Source organism: Paroedura picta, chromosome 7, assembly GCF_049243985.1.
Source record: "Paroedura picta isolate Pp20150507F chromosome 7, Ppicta_v3.0, whole genome shotgun sequence".
NCBI classification, from domain to species: domain Eukaryota; kingdom Metazoa; phylum Chordata; class Lepidosauria; order Squamata; family Gekkonidae; genus Paroedura; species Paroedura picta.
The window spans coordinates 116,324,464-116,331,327 of record NC_135375.1 but is presented as its reverse complement, the minus strand read 5'-3'; the positions used below and the strand labels follow the sequence as shown (position 1 = coordinate 116,331,327).

Here is a 6,864-nt window from a genome sequence, read left to right as displayed (position 1 = left end):
AGATTTCATACCCGGGACGCAGGAGGAGGAGGAGCGTGGGGTGGCTGGACCTCCTGCCCTGCGCAGGCGGATACAGATACAAGATGGTGAGCGTGCATGAACTGTTCCTTTCGAGCCATGGCTGCAGGGCAATGTCTGTGTGCAATAACTGTGTGCTTCCTTTTCATTTTTGTGCTCCCCTGGCATTGTTCCGAGTCTTGGTTTAACATGTAACCAAGAAAGGCCACCATGGGCAAACAAACAATAACCATGTGCTCCCCTGGCATTGTTCTGAGTCTTGGTTTAACAATATGTAACCAAGAAAGGCCACCATGTGCACCAGGGTGGGTTTTGACTGTCTCGTTGTTACTAACAGTTCTCTTTCTCTTTTTTTGCCAACAGAGGTCCTTTCTGAAGACGACGAGCCAGCTGGCTCACCACCCAGGGGCGCTCTCCCGGCTGAGGAGAGGCTGGCCAGGGAACGCGGCAGGCTGCGGCGCGTCTCCGTCCTGACTAGTGTGGGAGAAAGGATCCTGGAGCACTGCCAGGAGGAGTCCAGGCGTGCAGCTGCTGCAGACCAGGCGATGCTCTCCCTCGTGGCCCAGGAGGGCAAAAAATTCCGTGCCATCCTTAGAGATTCGAACAACTCACTACGCGAAAGCATGGAGGAAGTTCGAATGATAAGGAGGCTGATGGAGAGGGCGGTCGCGGTTATGGAGGCGGCCCCCCCTCCTCAGATTACAGTGAACGTCCCCCCCCCAACCCACACCCCCCCACCACCTCCAGCACCCCCCCACCCCCCCCACCACCTCCAGCACCCACCCCACCCACCCCCTCTCAGAATGCCGCGACCCAAATGAGAAGGAGGACTGTTCTCGGGAAGAGAGTCGTTAAACCCGCGGACAAGTTCTCCCCCTCCTAGTTTGGGCCATTTTGTCTGTTTATCTGTGTTTGCTGTTGTCTGTTCAATAAAGTTTATGTTTTTGACTCTGTCTCTGTGTACTCTCTCTAGTGATTGTGCCTATTCTGGCACCGTTGTGTGGGTTGGAGGTTGGAGGGTGTTTTAAAGGTTAAAGGTGTTTTAGGAGTTTGGGGTGAAAGGTGTGCGAGTGCAAGGAGTCACACTGGAGTCTTTTTCAGGAAATTTACAACAACATTTTATTTTCAGAAACAGTTCAACAGGGGAAAAAAACAAGGGAATGTAACTTGGACCCCCCCCCCCACCACCACCCCCACCCTCCAAGAAAGCCAACTTTTTTTTAACAAATTCAAATATTTAACAGGGATAGAAAAATGGGCAAAGTAACTGGGAACCCCCCCAACACCCCCCACCCCAAAACACAAAAAGAAAACAAAACTTAGGTCCCACCGCTCCCCTCCCCAGCCCCTTCCAGCTCCCTCACTCTCCTGCACAACCGTCCCATGGTCCCCCGCACTTTGCGGCGGAAGAGGTCTTCGTCCTCCTTCTTCTTAACTGTGTGGGGAGGGAGAAAAAGTACACATTAGTGCCAGACATATTTTCCAATTTTTTTAGTTTACATGCATACACTTTTTGGTGGCCTTAGCCACAGTGTGAGAAGAGTTGGGCAGTGGGGAACATAACCTACGTTCTTCCGCCTCCCTCTGCTGCCTTTGCTGCTCTAACTCCCCTTTCAGGTCTGCCACTTCAGCCTCTAAGGCAGCCACCCTGGCCTCCATGGCACGCAGCCTTGCCTCCATAGTTTCTGCTATAGAAATCAAACAAAGAATTTAATAGCACTTAAAATGGAGGCATCACAGCAGGCTCCCATATTGCTCCATGGGGGAACACACACATGGGTCTCCCGCACAGACATAAAACTCTCACCTGCAGCCTGTCCCGAGGTGGAAGGTCCCTCTTCCTCCCCCTCCTCAAGCTCAGGTGCTTTTGCCATCTTGGATGGTGATTGTGTGGCTGGGCAAAGAAAAAGAGAAATCATAATTAAAAGCACACAAACCAGAGATGAAACACAGCTGGTAGACACACCACAGTTAGAGTCAAAGCGCATAACCAAAGTGGTTCTACACAGTACTGGCGGGCTAAGTCAGAGGGGGTTGACAGCATCTAAGTACTTTCTCGAATTTCATTGGGGACAGTAGGGGAAAGAGGCAGCTAGTCATGCCATGCATGTTTAAGGGCAAAACACAACGAGGGCAGCACTTACCCATATGCCTCCTCATTTCCAGGGGGGGCTTCCCAGCCTTCTCCCATATTTTCACCATCTGGTCGTGGAAGACCGTCCTCCCGCTTGGCTGCGGGACCCCCCCCCCCCCACTGCTCCAGACTGTTGAGGAAGTCCAGCTTCACTCGCTTAAATTTTGTCCGGACCTGCTCCCAGGTCCGGACATAGCCCCTCTCCCTCAGCTTTGATGCCAACACCAGGTAAGCACCCTTGGTGTGGCAGTGGGTGCTGGCCATAAGGCGGCCAACACTTTTAGATTGGAGCACCAGCTCCAGAAGTGCCTCAGCCTCGGCGCGCTGCCAGAAGGAGCCCTTCCGTGGCTTCGGCATCTTCGGAATGACGGTTAGGGAACGAACGTGCGTTGCTCCGATCGACCACCCCTATTTTAAATGTATCAAAGCTGCCCACCAATAAAATTATTCCTTGGAACATAAGTGGATTGATCCTCCGGTTTGACAGGGGTCGCCAATACTTCCTGGCTACCCGCCTCCCCGAACTTTCCCCGTTCAGCGCTTCCGTATTGTGTGTGTCAATTTCAGTGGGGAGTTAGCATTTAGGGCTGTCAAAGTGCTTTTGGACCAGAGAATCCCCGTTTTTTTGCTGGCAAAGTACACAAACCGCACAAGACAAGGTTAAAGAAAGAACACCAAACTTTATTCAACAACAGAGTGGGAAAAACAATTAAACACGCCTCCTGTTTCTGTAGATGTGGGTGGCTATGGCGTCCCGAACCTTGCACCCCTCAGCATAGATCCTTTTTCTCCTTGCTTCAGGGATGTCTTGAGTGTCCTCAAGGACCACAGGATCAGGTTCATCCACAGGGAAGGGGATGTTATGTCCCTTGTCCTCGCATATGTTGTGCAAAATGACACACGCGATGATCAGCGGAGTCACATTGTCTATATGCATATGGAGTCGGGACATCAGGCAACGGAACCGGGACTTCAGACGTCCAAAGGCACGCTCCACTACATTCCTTGCCCGGGAGTGACTGAGGTTGTAGTGCCTCTGCACGTCTGTCCTTGGCCGCTTGTAGGGAGTCATGAGCCAGCGTCGTAATGGGTAGGCTCCGTCACCGAGCACCAACGCCGGCACACGCACGCCCTCAATGGTGGCGGTGGGGTTTCCTGGAACAAAGACCCCTTCGTCCATGGCTTTCCTGAGGTTGGATTCCCTGAAAACAAGGGCATCATGCCTCCTGCCACTCCACCCCACCTCGGCATCGATAAACCGGCCGGAGAAGTCCACAGTTCCTTGCAGGAGAACAGAACAAAAGTCCTTCCTGTTACCGTACTCCTTTATGCTTCCCCCGGGGGCACGGATAGGGATGTGGCTTCCATCGACGGCCGCAAAACAATGCGGGAATCCCAGCCTGGCAAACCCGTCCATACTCTGGAATAAGGGAAAGAAAAGAATATAAGCCATGGCATGTCAGCGTGGGGTGTATCGCGTCTTCGTTGCTGACCTGTCAAACAAGAAAAAAATTTTAAAGGGCAAAGGGGATGGAATGACACTCACCGCTCCAAGCCGGTCTCCGAGGCACACGACTTTGCTGAACAATTCCGCCTCCATGGCGAGGCAGAACTCCTTAAGGATATCGCCAACCGTAGTGACTCCGAGTCCGAATTGCTGGGCTACTGTCCGGAAGTACTGAGGGGTTGCCAAGTACCACAATGCGACCGCCACCCTTTTTTCCACTGGCACGGGGCGCCGCATGCCAGTGACTTGTCTCTCCATGCGTCCACGTAGAGCCTCCACGAGTTCAAAAAATGTCCCCCTAGACATTCTAAAGTTGGCAATCCAGTGGTCATCATCCCAGCGAGCCCACACAAAATTTTCCCACCAGTCAGAGGATCTTTCGTCCGCCCAGAACCGGGGGGGGGAACCGGACCTCTGCCAGAGCTTGCCAGTGCCTCTTTGCCGCCATGGTTGCCCGTTGAGAACGTCTTGTGCTGCTGGTCATCGCTCTGGCAATACGTTCTCGGTATTCCTCTGAAGCAGCCCTCCTATGCTGCACAGTGGTGCGGATACGCTGGACCAACGCAATCATCCGAGCCAACAATTGAACAATAATCCTCTCCATTTCAACGTTAACCTGTGCTGCGGGCAGTAGGCTACGCAAACAAAGAGAGGCCGACCGCGTGTCTGCCCAGGTGCATATAAGCAGGTAACCTGTGGGCGTGTACTGTGGGCGGGGATTAACCTTTCAAACATATCAATGCATCAACCTCTGGTTCATAGAAAACAATAGAAAACACGTTCCAAGGGCGCCAATGATTTGACGATAACGCGTTGCTACGGGTTTCCCAAGGTTTTTTAAAAAAAAAGGGGACCCCGACAAGTCCGGCTTTAGGGTCGAGGTCAAAGGTGTGCCCGCAGTTTGATTGACGGGCACGGGAGGCCAGAAGCGCTAAAAAGGGACCTCCTTTGTAGCGAAAAGACGGAGAACCGGAAGCCTGTGGGTTACGAAAGTGACGAGAAGTGAAAGTGCTAAATTCCGCAAAAACCGCAGCTGTGCGTTACGGGCACAGCTAGTTACATTTCGCTAGTTGAAGTAGCGATTTCGCTAACAGCAACCAAATAGCAACTTTGAGCTCTGTGCGAAATGGCCCAGAAAGTCTCCTGTTTCCAGCTGGAGGTTGGCTTCCGATCTCACTCATATTATATTCTGATTCCTCCCCTGCCAGTAGCAGGCATCCCCTCATCTCCAGGGGAACTGAGGTGAGCGCTTTGTGATGTCAAATCAGTAGGGCTCCTGTTTCAAGCTGGAGGTTGGCTTCCACTCTGAATCTATGTTCTGATATCTCCCCTGCCAGTAGCAGGCATTCCCTCATCTCCAGGGAAACTGAGGCGAGCGCTTTGTGATGTCAATTCAGTAGGTCTCTTGTTTCAAGCTGGAGGTTGGCTTCCTCTCTGAATCTATGTTGTGATATCTCCCCTGACAGTAGCAGGCATTCCCTCATCTCCAGGGGAACTGAGGCGAGCGTTTTGTAATGTCAATTCAGTAGGTCTCCTGTTTCAAGCTGGAGGTTGGCTTCCCCTCTGACTCATACTATGTTCTGATATCTCCCCTGTCAGTACCAGGCATCCCCTCATCTCCAGGGGAACTGAGGCGAGCGCTTTGTGATTTCAATTCAGTAGGTCTCCTGTTTCAAGCAGGAGGTTGGCTTCCTCTCTGACTCATACTATGTTCTGATATCTCCCCTGCCAGTAGCAGGTATCCTCTCATCTCCAGGGGAACTGAGGCGAGCGCTTTGTGATGTCAATTCAGTATGTCTCCTGTTTCAAGCTGGAGGTTGGCTTCCTCTCTGACTCATACTATGTTCTGATATCTCCCCTGCCAGTAGCAGGTATCCTCTCATCTCCAGGGGAACTGAGGCGAGCGCTTTGTGATGTCAATTCAGTAGGTCTCCTGTTTCAAGCTGGAGGTTGGCTTCCCCTCTGACTCATACTATGTTCTGATATCTCCCCTGCCAGTAGCAGGTATCCTCTCTTCTCCAGGGGAACTGAGGCGAACTCTTCGTAATGTCAATTCAGAAAGTCTCCTGTTTCCAGCTGGAGGTTGGCTTCCGATCTCACTCATATTATATTCTGATTCCTCCCCTGCCAGTAGCAGGCATCCCCTCATCTCCAGGGGAACTGAGGTGAGCGCTTTGTGATGTCAAATCAGTAGCGCTCCTGTTTCAAGCTGGAGGTTGGCTTCCTCTCTGAATCTATGTTCTGATATCTCCCCTGACAGTAGCAGGCATTCCCTCATCTCCAGGGAAACTGAGGCGAGCGCTTTGTGATGTCAATTCAGTAGGTCTCTTGTTTCAAGCTGGAGGTTGGCTTCCTCTCTGACTCATACTATGTTCTGATATCTCCCCTGCCAGTAGCAGGTATCCTCTCATCTCCAGGGGAACTGAGGCGAGCGCTTTGTGATGTCAATTCAGTAGGTCTCCTGTTTCAAGCTGGAGGTTGGCTTCCTCTCTGACTCATACTATGTTCTGATATCTCCCCTGCCAGTAGCAGGTATCCTCTCATCTCCAGGGGAACTGAGGCGAGCGCTTTGTGATGTCAATTCAGTAGGTCTCCTGTTTCAAGCTGGAGGTTGGCTTCCTCTCTGACTCATACTATGTTCTGATATCTCCCCTGCCAGTAGCAGGTATCCTCTCATCTCCAGGGAAACTGAGGCGAGCGCTTTGTGATGTCAATTCAGTATGTCTCCTGTTTCAAGCTGGAGGTTGGCTTCCTCTCTGACTCATACTATGTTCTGATATCTCCCCTGCCAGTAGCAGGTATCCTCTCATCTCCAGGGGAACTGAGGCGAGCGCTTTGTGATGTCAATTCAGTAGGTCTCCTGTTTCAAGCTGGAGGTTGGCTTCCTCTCTGACTCATACTTTGTTCTGATATCTCCCCTGCAAGTAGCAGGTATCCTCTCATCTCCAGGGGAACTGCGGCGAGCGCTTTGTGATGTCAATTCAGTATGTATCCTGGTTCAAGCTGGAGGTTGGCTTCCCCTCTGACTCATACTATGTTCTGATATCTCCCCTGCCAGTAGCAGGTATCCTCTCTTCTCCAGGGGAACTGAAGTGAGCGCTTTGTGATGTCAGTTCAGTAGGTCTCCTGCTTCAAGCTGGAGGTTGGCTTCCCGTCTGAATCTATGTTCTAATATCTCCCCTGACAGTAGCAGGCATTCCCTCAT

The 6,864-nt window shown here is 51.8% G+C and overlaps 1 long non-coding RNA gene across 1 annotated transcript; it reads right to left on the bottom strand.

Moving 5' to 3' along the window:
- Positions 1–1,317: 1,317 nt before the first annotated feature.
- LOC143841902 (uncharacterized) lies at positions 1,318–2,231 on the bottom strand. Its single transcript, XR_013232935.1, has 3 exons — positions 1,826–2,231; positions 1,587–1,706; positions 1,318–1,453 (listed from the first exon to the last, which is right to left on the bottom strand). It is a non-coding gene; the product is annotated as an uncharacterized LOC143841902 (long non-coding RNA).
- Positions 2,232–6,864: the final 4,633 nt, after the last annotated feature.